Genomic DNA, 19,744 nt, shown 5'->3' with positions numbered 1-19,744 from the left:
AAAAACTTAAAAATAATCGAGGACATTCTAATAAAAAACAATTTTCCAAAAAGACTCATTCAATGTATACTACAAAAAAACAACGCTCTATGTCCACAAACACAGAATTCACCAAATAAATTAGCTTTAACAAACACAATAACGTCCCCATACCGTGGAATCATTTATATAAATAAATTATCTGAACAACTTACTAGAGTTTTCAAAAAATTAGATTATAAAATTGCACACAAAATTTCTAACACGCAAAGCAGACTTCTGTACACAAAAATAAAATCAGAAACCCCAAAAAAACTAAAAAGTAACATAATATACCACATACCATGCCTCGATTGTAATAGTTGTTACATTGGTCAAACTTCTCAATATTTAAAAAACCGAATATCCCAGCACAAATCATCAATAAAAAATAAAATCACTCTTTCTGCTCTTGCAAATCACAGTCTAGACTATAGCCATCATTTTGATTTCGAGAACACCAAAATTTTAGACATAGAAACCAATTTTAAGAAAAGATTATTTAAAGAAATGTTTTACATATCAAAATCAAATAACAGTTGCAATAAAAGATCGGACATCGAACACCTAAGTAAAATTTATTATTATTTAATTCATCGAAATTAGAATTGTTTAGTATAATTTAGATACCATTTGTTAACAAATGAATCAATATTTATTAGTAACCATGATTAGCCTAGTAACGAAAATTTTCTATCACAGGTATGTTGTTTAATTCTGTTCACAATTTTTAATTTACCAATGAATTTGTACTGCACAATTGTATTCAAAATTTTTGTAACCACTTAATTAATTTATTTTCTTTATTTTCTTTGTAAACATTCATCATAATTAAGAGCCCTGAGGAAGGAGAATAAATCTCAGAAACGTTGGCAAAAAGTGTATTTAATTTAAATCTGTGCTATAAGTTCTATTATCATGATATTTGAATTTAGATCATTAAATATGTAGGTAAATAAAAACAGTTCTAGGTCCGGATAATAATTAAAGGCGAATTTTTGAGTTTGGTTACCAATTGGTAAGAAGCATTTGTGGAAAACCCCGTGCGAGCTACTTCGTAGAAAACGTTTGTGTGGAAGTCGAAGGGAAGCGATACTCAACAGTGCAAAGAACCCTTCCAAAGATCGAGGCAATAAAGCAATAAGCGGCATTTCTAAACAGGGAGAGTTATGAAACGAGTACAGAACTTCATTAACGCTAGATAAGCATCATAACACGGTAGTTGGGTTTTCCGGTGCAATAGGGATTACCGCGGTCGGCAGGGTAGTGCCCGCCGACAGTGGTCACAAATCGAAAAAAGCTGGCCAAAATTAATAACGTCGTAATTTTACCTAAAATAGCAACAAAAGTGGAAGTCCCTTGCTGATTTTGATCGTCTGAATCTTGTTTTGGCAATATTTTTACGATATCTCTTCATGTTATCATTTTTTGAGCTGTTATTATTTAAACAATTTTTAGAAAATCTCGATATAGACGTCATTGCCATTGGCGATAACTTGGTGTTCATGGAAGGCTTAAAACTGTATAAATTTAAGGTAAAAGATGTATAAATTGTAGTTTAAACCCATTACAGAATTTACGACATCAAATTGGTGAGATTCGAACCCGCGACCATCAGCAATGTCAGTGAGATACCAAAATCGGATAAAATACTCACACTCACTCAGTTTTGTCTTCCAAGTATTTGATAAGTCACATTAGATGAAATAAAATGACTGATATTAAGAAAATTGAGGAAATTAAAATAATTAGCAAATTTTCACCTCACCTGATAGGCCGACCTCGTTGTTTTGTAACTCCTGTTGTAATTAAAATGTATGATTCAGATATTTAAAGGAGTCTTCGAAAGATATCTTCATAATTTAACATTGTTGAGGATTTTCTTGTACGCTGCTCTCGGAATTTCCTCAAGTCTATGTTCCTGGCCTCCAATGCTTCCTCCGCTAAAACTTCAAATGTAAGAAAGGATTCTTTGGATATTGCTGTTCCTTGTATCAGCACTTTATGCACCATGAGTAGCATATAATACCAACCACAATCGATGTACAGCTCAGCTATTCCCATGCAATACTAGCTGAAGGCTTCATTATTTATCTCATTGGCGCAGGATAGAGATTTTAATACCACTGAAGGTCTATGGATAAGTCTTTCATCGATACCTGTCGTTAAAATTGCAAATCACATAAATAATTACATTTCATACACATGAAGCATTTGTTCTTAGATTTTTTAAACTTATGGAAACGGTTCCAAAATTTCTTACTTATTGACTATAATTTTATATTTACACGTAATTTCATCTCATCTAAAATGAAATCCTGAATTAAAACTCCACTTTAAAAAATATGATGATTGAGATTTAAGAACGATTATTTTTACACGCTGCATATATTCGCGTACAATATATGCGCGGTAGTCAATTACACTCACTAGATGTGAGAGGGAGATATTGATATACTTCTGAAGGGAACTTCATTTCCCTCTGCAGCCAGCTTTTGAACGTCTCTTTGAAATGCACATCTGTCCTCGAGCTTTGATTCCATTTTCTCAGGTATTTCGGGAAAACATTCTTCGCGTAAAACGCGTCAAAATATTTTTGGTATGTTTGATTTCATTCTGTCGAAATCTTGTTTTCAAATATTCCACGACATATTCCTTCTTCTTCGCTTATGAATATTCTTTTCTCTCTGTATTTGTATCGTACACCGCAAGGTACGAAAACATTTGCGGCACCCATAAATCAAATTTAACAGGTGTACTTACGGCTGAAACGATGAATGTGATTTCTAAAAGTTGTCTATTTTTAACCAATAATAAACCGGAAATTATGAGTTGACATTGAATAAAAGACATACAAGCTCATATAGACTTGCCTCTGAGTTTCCGGCGTATCCTGAAATTTGCGTGCCAAACATTGGCAAACCAAGTGCTTTAATTATCTGGACAGGAGAAGTTTCTCGAGTTAGCCGTTTTACCAAAGTTCGGAGCACAGCACTTGTTCAAAAGAAATTCATTAAATAAAACTGAGTGGGAAATATTCACCACATCCATGCAGTGAATCTGGTGACGGAGGCGGTCATCCTCATTCCGTTATTATATGAGAAAAAATGCACTTGCAAGATGCACGCTTCCCTGGTGGGTTTAGACGAATTTTTCCCTCCGAATTCTATCCTATCTACGTCTATGGGTTGTTTGAATGATCCTGTGAACAATCCATGGCATTATGGATCATTTATTACTCTTCGCGCCAAGACCTTATTTCGGAATAACGTGCTGACAACGCTGTACAGCATGTAAAGGATCTCTTCTCCATAAAAATATGGAGAAAGTTTTGCAGAGAAAAGCATCTTGTGGTTACTGTAAGGTTCTCGCATAGTGGCTGAAGTAGTTGCTTTTGATCACACATACGTTTTCTCATTAAGAGCATTGAAACCGGCCCTCATTGGTTTCATGAATATTTGAAAGTGAGTGCACAAATGAGAAGTGTGCATACGATAGGCGTGAAGCACTTGATGTATGTAATCTTACAGGATGTAGAATTATGCTGAGTATACACCATGCGGGTTCGACCACCGATACAAAAGTATTTTAGCGATAATGCCATTCGGTCTTCCGCAGGCCGCCGGCCAGCCGCCTTCATCGGAGCGGTGCACCGGTCAACTTAAAACCCTCTACATGTCGGATAGGCAAGTATAGGCAAGATTTTTTTCTCCCTCTTGTTGTACATACTTTTCCCAAGGATTCAGCATAGGAATCTTTGAGGAGCACGGAGGAGCACAAAACTATATCGACACATTTGACTAAAAATAGGCCCAAAAATAGCTAACATTACAAATAATTAAATATTTATATAAGCAATTCTGAAACGAACAAAAAATACTATGATATTGTGAAAAAATATGCAAACTTATGGAATTAAAATTGACAGATGAACCCCATGAAATTAAAATAGTCATTTATTAAGTTTAATTACCCTAAAATCGACTATTTCTACGCCTCGGGCGTTTTAGGCTGAACATGCCCATGTTTGACGGGTTACACAAGTCAACACAATAATCACACAGACCAATAAGGTAAGAAATATTGTAGGCCATATTCTGTAGAATCCGAATATATAATTCAAAACTTCCTCTTAAAAAGTCGAAAACATGACTTTTGGCCAGTTTTTTTCGATTTGAGACCACTGTGCAGCGCTCCGCCACACGTGTGCCCTTTTCAGCGTTTGAGCTGATGGCAGCTACATAAGGCCTTGGAGAGTAGGGATAGCAGAATATGTGAGTTTATAGTTGTTAGAATTGGGTTTTCGAAGAATTAATATGTAATGTTTTGCAGCCGCCCGCTAACCGAGACAAGAATCTGACTTGCCTGAGAAATCGTTGAGTCCATCATATGTCTTATGAAGTAAATCGTTACGTGCCCTTGGAAAAATTGAAACAATAAGACTAATATGGAATGCTAAATGTATGTAGTGTACGTAAGTGTAGACTACTTTCATTTCGTCTCACTTTTAGCGAATTATCCTCGACTACAGCTAAGACTGAACAAATGTTCGCATCTAACCACCGCGTTGGGCGGTTGGACATTCACGCACATAACTTGATAGGAGAGGCGGGGTGGCCAATTGGGGCAAGATTTTTCAATTGATAACTAAAGTTGACACTTTATTTTATAATGTGGAGCTATAAACACTTCGTGAAGCAAGGTGAAAAACATAGAGTTTTTCTCTACATTATGTTAAAAATACACGAAAAATAGGACATTTTATTTGTTTAAATAAATGTTTTAAAAATTATCGCTAGAATAAAAACTTTCACTTTACATGATTGTAAAAATGTCCATTATTATTTTAGAATGATTTTGATTCAGGCATATTGAAACATAACGCAACAGTAGCAAAAAACATAAGTCAATTTTTTGAAAAAATGGGAAAAAAAATTTGAGATCATTTTTCATTAAATTGATATACCTCTTCTGCTTTAAAAAAATGAGTTAAAAATAAAATTAATTCAGTGATGTGGTCATGGGTGATTCTTTAATTTGGAAATATAATAGTTTTTTTTAGCAACAAATTATTTCAACTCCGAATATAAACCAATGGGGAACATGCACACTTTTTTAAAAGTACTAGAACAATAAGACACTTACCTCAAATGTACTTGCCGAAAATTTCGCGGTTGAATAATGTTTTATAGCTGAAATATGAGTCATTAAAAATAATCTTCATCGACTGTTTGAAAACACGTGACGGAGCGTGCGCACGTTACATCACGGCACGGTATCCACTGATGACAGACCTAGGAAGTGGATAGAAAAACTGTCCATGTGGGGCCTCAAACGCATATTTGGCGAATATAATTGCTGTTTTAACGTCAAACTTCGGATTGTGAATATTTTGGGTTGCCAAGGCGTTGTTGAAATAAATAAAGGCCATTGTTTGGGGAGCATTGGAAAACATAAATCCAAATAAGTTGATTGCAGATTGTGATCTACATTACACACCTACATCATTTGCTTAATGCAGTAAGTGTATTGCAGCGTGGACCTTCAATAGAAAATCGTGTGAAAACCATATAAATCGTGTATCCCATATAAAACCATATGAAGTGCTCCGTCGTCTAGTACCTCTATTTACTCGCCGGAGAAGTTTTTTGCTTGTGTTCGAAAGGACAAAAATAAGAGGAATAAGTGGTTAGTGTTTCACAGAATGGAGTCAAATGCATTAATTATATTGTGAACGGGATATCCTCAACGTAAGTACACTCTTAAATCATGGTTACCGCAGGATTTTATCAAGTTACTTATTTCCCTTTGTAAACAACTCTATAAATTTACCTATCATTCTACCCATTGTAGGATTAAATTATAAGGAAAGTGGTTGTTTACGAGAATAAATACTGATTACGATTAAACCACGGAGAAAAATAAGGAATGTAAAGGGGGGCCGGCCTCTCGTCCAAAGGAGCCCCTAACAAGGAATATTCACGAAGTGTCTTTCGCCGATATCGTTCAAATTTTGTTGGATAGTAGTGTTCCATAATAAAAGCACATTTTAAAATTTTCTCGTGCCCTTAAGCCTTGTGATATCAAAAACAGGACATAATAAAGGCAGTTGAATTTTAGTCTTGAAAGCGTGTGTGTCGTGATTTCCCTCCATCCTTCTCCTGTGAATCGGCGCGCGCTACAGGAATATACTAGAAATATGAGGCTTTTGGCAAGGTAAATTCAACATTTATTACTGCGATGCCCATAGCGTTCGCTGCATGTGAACGCAACACCTAAAATTTCGACTCGTATTGCAGTCGGTCTGGATTCAAAAACAGGAACTCGAGTAAATACAGCGTAAATAGTAAATGAAACTTATTTCTTTTCCTATCACATGCTTTTTTATGACCTTTTAACGATCATTTGGATCTCATTCTTGGACAATTCTCGCGGTTCATACATTAATGGCCTTTCCATCTGATCCTTCCTTTTACCCATCCCCTTTTCTTGTGTTCCATTCTTTCGCTACCCATATCCAATCAGTGAGATATCAGGGTCAAGCAAGATCATATCAAATCCAAATAACTATCGGGGCCGTACGTAAACAAAGAAGTCGCCTATACAAGCCAGATGAAATGAATGTGTCGTTTTCGTGTACCGTGTGACCAGGTCTTTAGCATGGATGAGATGTTCATGGCTCTGGCGCTGAGCAACAATGGGACTTCCATGGAGACCACTTCTCGGGTTCCTCATTTGCCCTTTTTAGCTGCTTAGTTGTGGACTTGGTATCTTTAAGCCATTTCTAAGAGAAAAAATGGGCTGCATTCTTTGCTGCTGCGGACGCCAGGAGGAGGAGGAGACGGAGGAGGAGGAGACGGAGGAGGAGGTGACGGTCCTGGCTGAAGCAGTGATGGAGGGAGTTGTGGAGGGAGATGATCCCTCCGAGATTTCGCTGGATGCGTCCAGCGAAATCTCGGAGGAGGGCTACCTGGGGGACATAGAAGACGAAGGAGAGGCGGAGCTTCTACCTGTCCCCCACGATGGCCGCTGTGAGGGCTCGGAGTCCTATCACCACTTTCAGCCGCTGGTTGAGAGGGGCCATGGGTCTTTCGAGCGCAGCCTGATGGCTGGAGGTGACTTCTCGATGGATGACATCTTCCACGAGTGGTTCCTGCATGACCTTCTTTAATACTAGTATTAAAGGAGGCCATGCGTACCTCAGTCAGCAAGCTGTGGAGTGAGTGAGAATGAACGGGGCCAGAGGAGGGTCACGGCCCTACTCTGACCTCGGGGGTGCGTGGTATAGGCCTGACCGGAACCGAAGGGGACCGGAAGGGGAATCCCCACATTAAACAGGATAACGAGCCGAAAGCGCGGCCTCCTGGGCTCGGCATGGAATGCGCTGAAGAAACGGTGGAACACGACAATTGTTCAACCCAAATAAAATTGAAATCGATCCATGTAAATTAAATACTCAAATAAAATATATTTTCGTCTGTGTCTTGCCTTTATTAATCCTTCGTCCTTCAATCCCGACGATATTAATTTGATGTCCATTAGTTCTAAATATTTCGTTTATATTTCTCTGAGGCTTTGAAGGAGGATGTATCCCCTCACTCCCCCCATATTTACGCCACTGTCAGGAGACATCAATGCCTGATGGAGTCGAGGTACAACTGGATGACAGGAACGGAAAAGGAAGACCACGAATAGACTACGTGGAACAGATTAAGAAGGACGTGAAATATAATATATACCTAGTTGTCAAAATATTAGTTGACGAGAGAATTAAGTTGAGATCTGTGTGTAAAAAACGAAAGAAATAACGACAACACAGCAATAAGGTTACATCTGCAATAACAAAGCGCGCGCATTCCGGAAGTATTTCTTGCCTAATGGAGGTCATTGACACTCCCCTCCCTCCTCAGGTGAAAAAAGTGTCATTTCTACCTAATTAATTTGCAAATATTCTATAGATTTGACAAATAACGCATTATGATTGAAAAACGAAAAAGAAGTCTATTGCGGTCATATCAGCGCTTAAAATGTAGGCGCTAAAACGAAAAGTTACGTATTTTCGTTTGTATTGGTAAAAAATCTCGCAGCAAATATATTTTTATTCTTCAAGATCATTGATCAGCACAATCGAGAGTCCGGACTAAGATCCGTATGACCGAGAGTCTACTGAATTTAGTATTTATTAATCAAACTTTATTAGGAAAACTAGGTATTTTTGTTGAAAACAACGGAACATATAGTATCACAAAAATGAATACCTATATAGTCTTAAAAAAATCACTAAAATACACAAAATATTAAGAATTTATGACCCCTCGGTGGAGTGCGCCCCCTCTGCATTTGACTCACGAGCCGCCACTGCCGCCATGAGCGACACCTATGCTTTGCTGACAGGTCCCGTTCAATGATTTTCGGAGGCCCATTTGGTTTGGCTGTTTGGTTGAATATGTTTTCAGGGAAGAGATTATTGGTAGGTACTTCCATTTCAACTGTGTCTTTTACGTGTCACCATCATGAGGAATGCCATTCGTCTGGCTCTTGCCATTCGGCCTATCTGACATGGGTGGACCTACCGGGAGAAATTGAGAGGTTTGAGTAGTATGGTAAGCAGAGGATAGTCTGGTGCTGAATTCCCTGAAAGCAATGTTGTTACGCTCTTTTACATCCTGTTGTATATGCGACCATTCACTCACGTGTGCCAGAGGTTTTGCCATCATTTGTGTGAGTGATTGCCTACTATTTAGGATGCTGTTTCCCACTAATTGGTACTATTGCTATTTGCTACTAATCCACTTAGCTAACAATACCAGTAGCTCAAGGGTAGTGGGGTAGCTCAAGTCTTTCAGAGTCGCTAATCTGGATTTTTCATACCTTTACTTGCAAATCCCAGGATAATCCCTAAAACTCTGAACAGTATGAATTTATTCTATTGCTCTATTTAGTGTCAACTGCCACATTCCTCATAAAAAAATTCAACTCAGAGATTTACTGAGACAATCCTTTCAGATATTTTTGTGAAATAACCCCAATATAGGCACATACATTTATTCAATAAATATTTGATTATAAGTTACATTGCACATCACTCTGTATAAAAACTTCTCAATCAAATTGGCAGAATTATTTCACCTCTCAACAATAACAAAGTATTTATATTAGGTACGCAAGAATAGTGCTATCTACACGTTATTTTCTGACAGTTAATTGTGCAAAATGTTAACATTATCGTCTAATATTAAGAAATGCAATTTTTCGTATCTCAGGAATGATTTTGAATGACACTGTGGATAAAATCATGGATTTAAACTCTACCATAGGTAATGCTGTTTTTTCATCTGCCTTCCACATCAGTAGACCAGATATAATTGTTATATTGTTATTTGTATGTAGAATTCATTGAAAAATGCAACTCATTCAAGAATTGAAAGAGAAACAAATGTGCATAGGGGGGATTAGAGTGAATAAACATTCTTGACTCACCCAGCACAGCTGGTCAGCTATCAAAAATCCTCCAGTAGTACTATCAAGTGATGCACACCCATTGTATGGAGTCTTTCTCATGTAGAAGGAATGATCCAGTAATGAACCAACTGTAATATTTAATTTAATCCAACATTTAATATGATTGTTTCAACTCTCTCTCGTAGGATATTTTGTTTAAAAAATACCTATTTGATCTGATAAGGGTGTGCAAACATTGACCATGATGGAAAATGCAAGCCAAATTTTAACCCTCAATCTTGAGGAGATAACATCTACTATTTCTTATCTGCCAGTGTTCAAAAACCATGTAAAGAATTTACCTCTTGAAAAAGCCTATTATTGCATTTCAGATTTCATGGCATCTAAGTGTGAATGCTGTCATACTTAAACTTATTTTATTTTACTGAGTCCTGTTATGTTTTTATTTCTTTTCTATCTTAACCAATGCTGTTTGTCATCATTGTGTGTGGTTTTTTCTGTTGACAATTTCTATGTTATTTGCTAACCAGCAGAATTGAAATCATTATAATAATTATTATAACATCCTTAGATAATTTAATACTTTCCCTTAACAAATATAAAGCATGAAATACATTTGGAAACTTTGTTAGCATGGGAAAACTGAAAGTGGATTTGCTATGATAGTATGTATCATGTTTTGAGTAAGGAGTAGATACTGCAGATATTCCGGTTAGATCCTCTCAGTGCTCAAACAGCAATACATATACGCTCACTGGGTGGCAATTTTTAAGGCTAGGCTTGGAGGGGAGGAATAGCACCCAAACTGCCCCTTAGCTCTCTGAGTGTATCCCAAATGCAGAGAACTCCCCCATACACACATTTATTTGAATATTACAAAATTAGGATACTAGATAAAGCATAACTTTTCCTTTTCTTCCTTTATTGATTTAGTCTGATTTGGTTTTAGTGGCCTCGCGAGGAGGTCATTTTCCATTAACCCATTTATGCCTAGTGTTCCATTTTTGGAACACCTCACGCGACTTTCTAATTTACTGACTACGACTCATTGCACACCGATATGTCATGGTTTTTCTTTCTATGCCTCTTTATAAAGGTATATTGCACTACGGGGTGCAAAGAATTAGTCAGTTTTGCCAACCCATTGCAGCCAGTGTGTTGAGAAATATCGGTCATTTTTTTCAAGGCAGTTTTTCCGTGACCATCTCTAATGTTATATTAATAACTATTTGCCATTACGCCCAAATGTTGTAAATTTTTCCCTGCATGTTCAGTAATAGTTAACCTACAGTCCTCAGTAATTAATTTTTGAAACAACGTATTTTGTTTTAGTTATAAGCTTTTATTTAACAGTGTTCCATTTTTGGAACACTAGGCAAATCCACTACTATTATGCGTACATTCAGGCGCACTGAAATATTCACTTTAATTTTAAATCAAGTAAGTAGTTAGATGTGGAACAATTAATAATCTTCCCAGTTCATTGCTGCGCGCTTCTTCTCACCTCATTCATGGTTCTTCTGACAAGAACTTTTACCTTTTTCTGATACCGGATACTACTGAAAATGGCGGTGCATCGGCTTCTGCTTCGCCTCAACCTCTTCTTGCTCAAAGAAAAAAGTAACCAATGTTGTGCGCAAATGGAAGAAAGCCGATCTGACTGCCCAGTCAGTAGGAGGTAGAGTTTCAGAAGAACAAATCACGAGAATGAAAACTCCTACAGAATATTTAGAACTCTTTCTGGATATTGAAGTGAACTTTGAACTGACTTTCGGTATTTTTTGGGGATGATTTTCCTGAGTGGTTACGTCTCTCTTCCGAGACGACGTATGCTTTGGGAGCAAAGATTCGCATAATTCTCTAGTTAGTGGTGAAATGAGACATGACACAATATTTGAAACAATATTTTCAAATTTGCATTTTGCTGACAATTGTAACTTGAACCACACGGACAAGTTTTCCAAGGTGCGACCTCTAACTGAGCGTCTGAATGACAGATGTATGAAATTTGCACCAAATGAAATACATATACTTCAGCTTTGATGAAGCCATGATTCCCTATTTCGGTCGCGACAGGTGCAAGAAGTTCATTCTGGGTAAGGCTATTCGGTTTGGGTATAAACTCTGGTGCGTCTAGGCTACATTTGCTGGTTTCAGCCTTATCAAGGAAAAAATCCCAAACACTCAATACCATTAATATGGTGTAGGTGCTTCAATTGTTTTGCAATTCACTTAGGCACTAACAACGCAGCATCCCGGTAAATACCATTTTGTGTTCAACAACTTGTTTACAAGCATTGCACTCCTTGATAAACTTCATTCAATGGGCCACCAAACAAGAGGCATAGCGAGAAGAGATTGCGTAGACAAACCTCCTTTACTATCTGATGCTACCCTAAATAAAAAAAGATTGGGGCACATTCGATTACCGAATCGGTGGAAAAGGCAATATTGTTTGTAGATGAAATGATATAAGTGTTGTAATTGTTGCATCTTCTGGTCCCGCTGTCTATCCTTTGCAACAGTAGGTCGTTATTCTCAAAAGCAGTAAAAAAGATACAAGTTACTCTGCCAAATTCAATCAAGCTCTATCAGTATATCAATCAGTATATGGGAGGATTGTACCGAGCTGATGAAAATATTGACAAGTATCAAGCATCAAACCGTGGAAAGAAATGGTACTCAAGTCTTCCGGTTATTCTGCTTTTAGCTGGCTTTACAAAATGCTTGGCAATTGCATAAAATAAACGATGTGAAGCCAATGGATCTTCTTAAATTTTGTCACCGTGTGACCTGTCACTATATGGAGACATACGGTAATTCTGCTGAGCCTGATGGGAAAGGGAGACCATGACATCTATTATGAATCGTAAACTTGACTCACGTCATGACGGCATGAATCATTAGAATGTAAAGCAGGGAAAGCAACCTCGCTATGTCAAATGCCATAAAAATACCACTTTTCAATGTAAAAATTGCAATGTATCCTTGCATGTTAAGTTTTCACCTGGATATTATTCTTAATAAAGAGTTAATAAAAGTCTGAATCAAGTTTTTTGCATGCTATCAATGAGTACGTCATAGTAGTGGATTTGCCTAGTGTTCCATTTTTGGAACACCTCGTAATTAATAATTGGCAAGAGATACATTGTTTTTTCTTTCGGATATCATTTTCATACGTATTTTTAACGACAATATGTAAAAATCAGGGTAAAATTAGCATGTTTCAAACCTTCGGCATAAATGGGTTAAAGCTCTCTATTACATCATCAATCTATATTTTTACAAGATGCCGTGAAGGCTAGTACTACAGACAATTCAGACACATACCCAAATTCGAAATTCATTTAAATCATTCAGTTAATGAAATGGAAGGGAAGCTACATTAAAGAAGAATCTTCCTTGTTCAACCAATCTCCATCTACTTGCATATATAAATAAAGCAGAAGTTGTAGCCTACTTTTCATGAGTTGGTGACATCTGTATAGTGTTGTAGCTCAAATTGTCTACTCTTTGTAGCTGGTATGTACCACTCTTTAACCATTTCCACCCATAGTCTTGGTGATTTATTTAATAAATTTTACAACAGAAATCCCTAAAAATATAAGTAGTAGTTCTTACATTCCCCTTCCTCCAATCACCTGATGATATGGGTTGTGTACCCCTGCTTAACTGTGATTTCTGATCCTTACTTAACACTAGCACCGCGGATGGGACTTTTTTGTCCCATATGGGGAAAACATACAATTTCAGTTTTTTTTGTACACTAATTTTTTATTTACCAAAATTTAGAGTTTATTACGAAGGGGATCGATGCACAGATATCATTATTCTGCCAGTTAGAACCGTAGAAGGGAATAATCTTTGCACTGCGCCGGCCACCTACTCACGCAGCACCGGCCGCGTCACCTCTGCCCGGCACGTCTGCAGGTCTGAGCTTGCAACCAACACGCTTTACCTTGCAGCACATTTAAACATTAAACATTACCTAAACACATGTTTTGTTCACACAAACCACAAAAAAACCGTCAATTATACTCAAACGTGACAGGATAAACGTATTTTGTCAATGGGACAAAAAAGTCCGCTGTTTTGGTGGGGTTGGAAAGTTCAGCGGTTCTAGTGTTAAAGGCATTACAGAAAGACATGTTTATTTCAACACATATGGTGATACACCTATAGAGTGCAAAGTGCCTCTTTTAATGAGACCCATTTGATCTTGTGATTTATTCCTGGTTAGATTGGTTAAAACAATGAAACATTATTTTTAATATTAATACTGGAAGATATGAATGTTTTACCCTCCCCTTTATAATTACCATGGACATTTTTGGAAAAAAGGGGGGGGACTATATTCAGATAAATACGTACGGTGCTTTTAATTTGATCTAATGCTGGCATAAATTGCTGATTAGAACTTATTCCTAATCAAACTTCTGATTGCATCCACATCATCATATAATATTGCCTCGTCAAACTTTTTCGAAGAGTCTGTATCATCATGAATGTCTTGAGGGATGGTGATATTTGCATTGAAGGCTGAGTCTATGTCATTGTAGATGGCATCATTCTCCGCTCTCCTTTGGACTGTTCGATTCTCATTCTGTGCACCTTGGAGACTTCCTGACTCTCCCTGGAGATGTGCACAAACAAGATCCACATCTTCATATGTGCTTGTGTTGTCCTCATCTGGGATTGTTGTGTCTGAGCTTCTAATGTTGCTTGATGAACCACTTCCTTTGTTTATGGCTGTTACCCACTGCTCCATATCATTTGGTGAGCTTGCTATGAACTGTTGTGGAATAAATAGTAATGGCTTCATAGCATTACGTACAACCCATTTTTCGATGATTAATATTTTCATCCATACACATACATATTATTCCTTTACACTTTCCCATTGTGTTATAGCATGCTTCAAAACTTTCAAACACAAAAAAAGAAAAACAAAGTACATAATGGGTTTGCTTCCTCACAAATATTTTGGCAATTCATGTGCCTCTGAAATTTAGAAAAGCCTTTCACATAATTCACTAACTCTTCGTTAACCTTGTGGTATTCCATTATAAGTTTTTCCTGAATATACACAATTACTTATACCACTTTTTCTTATTTATATAAGAGCGCAACCCGGGTTTCAATGAATAATCATCATCATCAGGCGCTAATTATGATTTGTTTATCTTACCTAGTTACTTGATGAATTTTAAAACAGACGCCAGAATAGGGGAAAAGGATGGGTACAGATATTCATTTATAAGAGTACTGTCATGACTTTCAATAATTTTTAAAATTTCTAACTGTTCCCTAGAATCCAGTTCACGGCGGTCATTGCAAAAATTTAAAATAGTATTCATTTTAAAATCGCTTCTATGGCAGTTACATATTAGGTGTTTAGCAAAATTACTTTTTCATCTTTGTTATGTTTGTAAGCACTTAAATGTTCTTTCTTGCAGATTTCAAAACTTCTTCCTGTCTGTCCCACGTATGCACCATTGCAATCGCTGCATTTCAATGAATATACTCCACATATATCCAATTGGTCTATCTGATCCTTACATTTTACGATCAGTCTCCTTGGAGTGGCATAAGGTTTGAAAGTCATGCCGAATTTGTCCTTGGGTAAATGATGAGCTATTTTCAGAGAAAGTGCATCGAGGTACGTCACTGTGCACCACCGCTTCTTTTTATCCTCGTCCGCTGAGAACATTTGGTCGATAGCCAATCTTCTCTGTTTTTTAAAAATCAGTTTATCTATTAAATTTTGAGAATAACCGTTGGCAGAAGCAAATTGTTTAATGGTGGTGATTTCTTTCTTAAAGTCTTCTTTTGAAAGTGGTATGCTTAACAGGCGATGAATCATGGAATGAAAAGCCATATTAAGTTTGTGTGAGTAATGGTGTCTGGGATGACATGATCGGTATCACAGGGTTTCCGAAAAATGGAGAAGGAATGCCGGCATTTATCGAGTTTGATTGTAAGATCCAGGTAATTTAAGCAATGGTTGCAGTCTCTTTAACAGGTAAATGAAATTGTAGGATGGATATCATTCAAAAAACTCAAGAACATATGCAGTTGCCGATCAGTTCCATTCCAAAGCACAATAATATCGTCAACGTACCGGTACCAGTATACCACAGAATTTAGTATGCTATGTCTGAGCTAAAAATTTTCCTTTCCAAATTATCAACAAAAAAATCTGCAAGCAACAGAGAAAGTGGTGAGTGTTGTGGAATTTAAATATGTTGCTAAACATGTGACCTTCTTTTGTCCACTTCCCATTATCCCCTTCACTACTTGGTTTTAATGTGTTTTTTGTTTTTACCACACTATTACTTCCGGTTACCATTTTAATATGCGTCTATGTATTTTGTCGTACTGCAATAACCCTAGCAGTCCTATGGCATCCTGCGCCTTATTGCACTCCCAACAGGTCATGGGCCCAGCAAAATAACCAATTTAGGACTGTGAAATAAGTTTTCAATTCGAGTGCGTGCGTATGGCGTAAAGTGAATAATTACTAGCCGAGCACATGGCCGCGATAGCCGTTTAAATCTTTAATAATCCAGTGTTGTGTTTCCTCTCCATTCCAAAATGCAGAGTCAATCGACAGCTTTGTCGTTTCAAATTAAAAAGTTAACTGGTGCTGAAGATTATAAAACATGGTGCTTCGCTACTCGAATGTACTTAACACACGAGCGGTTATGGGACTACGTCATTAATGCCGTTGATGAAATGGACTTTAGCCAGGAAAAGAGTGAAATAGCTCTCTTGAAAATTTGCCTCCTAATTGATCCTTCTCTGTACGTGCATGTTTCGGAAGCGAAAAGTTCGAAAGAGGCTTGGGATAACCTCAAGGATCTCTTTGAGAGTAAGGGTTCTGCTGGACGGTTGTGTCACCTAAACAAACGCTTAGAGATGAAACTGTCAAATTATATGGGCATGTCAGAATATATTACTGACCTAGTGAGCACTTCTTTAAGTAAGAGCAAGTCTCTTTGAGTAAGAGCTTTACTGAGAATTGTGACGATTTTATAGATGTGAAGGAAAACGTTGTGCTGGTGCTGAAAAAGTTTTCTTGCTGCTGAAACTATTTCCGATCGGGGGTGGATGGAGTAGCTCCTGGTTGGTTATTGTTCTCAGCTTATTTCTTATTTCCGCTACTTATTCTATTTGTCCATTACACTACCATTCGACTGATAACTTATAATATCTTTTTAATGGCTCTCGATAAAACAGTATGTGCGATATGCATGAAAAAAGTATTAGACAGTGAAAAAGGTATCCGATGTGATAATAAATGTGATCGCTGGTTGCATTCAAAGTGTGCTGGCCTCTCTGACAGTGAGTACAAGTCACTCTGTAATAAAAATGAGAAATGGTATTGCAGTCGAGCCGCGATTGTACTCCTGAAGATGAAAATCCTCTGATCAAGCTATCAAACCAATTGGCGTCCCTAATTCAAAGTGTTTCTCAACTGGCTACTAAGGATGAAGTTGGTGCAATCCACAGTGGAATTGAGAAATTGAGGGAAAGCATAGAGCAGCGTCTTGCGAATTTTGAATCTCGTGTTGATGTTCTTGAAGTTAAGATAAAGTCCCTAGAAAATGAGCAAAGTGCTTCTGGTCTTAATGTCGAAGACTTGATTGGTGAAGTCAGTGATCGAAATAGGCGTGTGCTCAATGTTCTTGTGTTTAATGTACCAGAAAGCCAGAGCAGAGATCTTGCAACTAGGGTTAACTACGACGGGAGCTGGATGCTTGAGCTCGGACATGCTATTAACTACACTTTGGATTTTGAAGATTAACTACACTTTGGATTTTGAAGTAACAAAACTGTACAGAATTGGAAGACCTAAAAAAGATAAAATCCGCCCATTGAAGCTGGTGTTCAAAACTCCAACCGAGGTCAAAGCCTTCCTCGATAAATTTGCTGATGCCAAGTTAAAGGGAGACGGAGGCAAATTTTCTACGGTTGGTGCCTCCAGGGATAGAACTGATCGGGAGCGCAAGCACTTGAGTTCTCTGAGAGATGAACTTGAGAGGCGGCTAAAGGACGGCGAGAAGGATCTCACTATCAAGTACAAGAACGGAGTGCCTACTATTGTCTCACTTCCAAAAAACGGTTAAACACCCCATGTAACAAGTCAGTTTGTGCCTACTATCAAAACGTGAATGGGCTACGGAGCAAACTCACTTTGCTAAAAGAATCAATTACCTCTAGTATTTATGAAATCATTATACTCACTGAAACAAACTTTTCTTCTGAAATTCTTACTTCCGAACTTGGTCTAAGTAACTATAATATTTTCCGCAAAGACAGATCTAATGAAACTAGTGCCAAGATGTCTGGGGGTGGTGTTCTTGTGGCTGTCCATAAAAGTCACTTATCTTCAATGGTCACGTCTTCAGTCACCAATGTTGAATCAGTCTTCGTATATGCCTGCATCTATGGCAAGCCCATCTTGATCGGAGGAGTCTACATTCCCCCGCAATCCTCTAGTCAAATCGTTGCCAGCTTCTGTGACTCTGTGGAGGAGATCTACGCTTCTTGTGAACCAAATACCAAAATTGTCATTGCCGGGGACTTCAATCAACCCGATAATGATTGGACTGGTTCATCCCGTGTCGCTCCTAATAGTGCATCAGCTGTACACATTTGGAATTTGGCTAACTACATAAATGTGTTCCAGCTCAACTCTGTACTCAATACTCCTCCTGTGGAGTCCTCCTCGATCTCGTGTTTGCCTCTGATGCTGGTATTTGTGTTGTTGCCGCATCTGATCCCCTTCTAGCTCAGGAACCCTTTCACCCTGCTCTTGAATTCACTATACCGTTTGTCAGCTCACAAGTACCTAATCAAGATGTATTTATCCACGACTTTAGAAAGTGTAACGTTGCTGAAGTTCGGTGGTGGATTGAGTCATTGCAGTATCCTGATCCTGGGAGTCAAACAATTGAGGAGTTGTTTTTGCAATTCTGCTTGGAGCTTGGAAACTGTATCTGCACTAACTCCCCTCTGATGAGAAAATCTAGATCTAACTTCCCTCATTGGTTTTCACGTGATCTGAAGTCTCTCATAATCCATAAGAAAATCCTACACAAGAAATTAAAAAAAAGCATGTCAGATGTTGATTATCATGCCTTCAAGACTGCTAGAAGCCACTGCAAAGATCTTACTAGGGCATGCCTCAATAATTACCTGAGAAGAATTGACCTTGGAGTGAAGGACAACCCTAAGAGCTTTTGGGGTCATATGAAGACCCTTTGTCAGACCAACCCGATTCCTGGCAGACTCTACTTCGATGGGGTCTCGGTGGATGAGCCAAAGCTGATGAGTGAGCCGTTCTCCGACTACTTCTCGACTGTTTATGCACCTCCATCATCCAACCCTACTGAATATGAATATGAAACTGATGTTAATATCTCAACTCTGCTCGTGTCTGCACTTGAGGTAGAAGAAAAGCTTCTCTGTCTTGACTGTAATAAGGGTGCTGGGCCAGATAATATAACGCCTGCAATTCTGAAATCATGCAGCTCTGTCATCGCCCCTCATCTCTCTACCTACTTTAATCATTTCATGAAAAAAGGAATATTCCCTGATGTACTCAAACCAGGGTTTCTGGTGCCTGTTCACAAGTCTGGTAATGCGTGTGACGTGAAGAATTATAGACCTATTGTTATCCAATCTGCTGTCGCTAAAGTCTTCGAGAGTTTGGTGCTTGATGTACTGTCCTTCGCATTCAAGAATGTTGTCATATCTGAGCAGCATGGATGGAAGATCTACAGTTACCAATCTTTGCGTCTTCACTAATTATGTGTACTCTGCCTTTTCTCAGTATCACCAGGTCGATTGTATTTACTTGGACTTCGCAAAGGCGTTTGATAGAGTCAGTCATGATCATCTCATCTCCAAAATAAAGGCACTTGGCGTGTCAGGTCCTCTTCTTCAATGGTTCCGGAGCTACTTGACAGGACGAACTCTTCGTGTGAGGTTTGCTGCCCATGTCTCTGATTTTGTCGTCTATGTTACATCAGGAGTACCTCAGGGCTCACTCCTGGGACCATTCCTGTTTAGCCTCTTTGTTAAAGACATTGTACTGAACCTGTACATTATGTACCTGAACTGCAAGTTTTTGCTCTTTGCTGATGATGTAAAGATTTTTCTGGAAGTGTCTTCAGCAAATGATCAGCTCACTCTCCAAATGGATTTGGACAGGATTAATGTGTGGTGTCGTGAGAACGATCTTCATCTGAACGCAGCC

General features: G+C 38.0%; 1 pseudogene; it reads left to right on the top strand.

The window, feature by feature from the left end:
- Positions 1-11,083: 11,083 nt before the first annotated feature.
- Positions 11,084-12,526, top strand: LOC124153270 (annotated as a pseudogene).
- Positions 12,527-19,744: the final 7,218 nt, after the last annotated feature.

The sequence above is a fragment of the Ischnura elegans genome, chromosome 2 (assembly GCF_921293095.1).
Source record: "Ischnura elegans chromosome 2, ioIscEleg1.1, whole genome shotgun sequence".
Classification (NCBI taxonomy): domain Eukaryota; kingdom Metazoa; phylum Arthropoda; class Insecta; order Odonata; family Coenagrionidae; genus Ischnura; species Ischnura elegans.
Note: the sequence above shows the minus strand (reverse complement) of the source record. Positions and strands in the feature narration are given on the sequence as shown.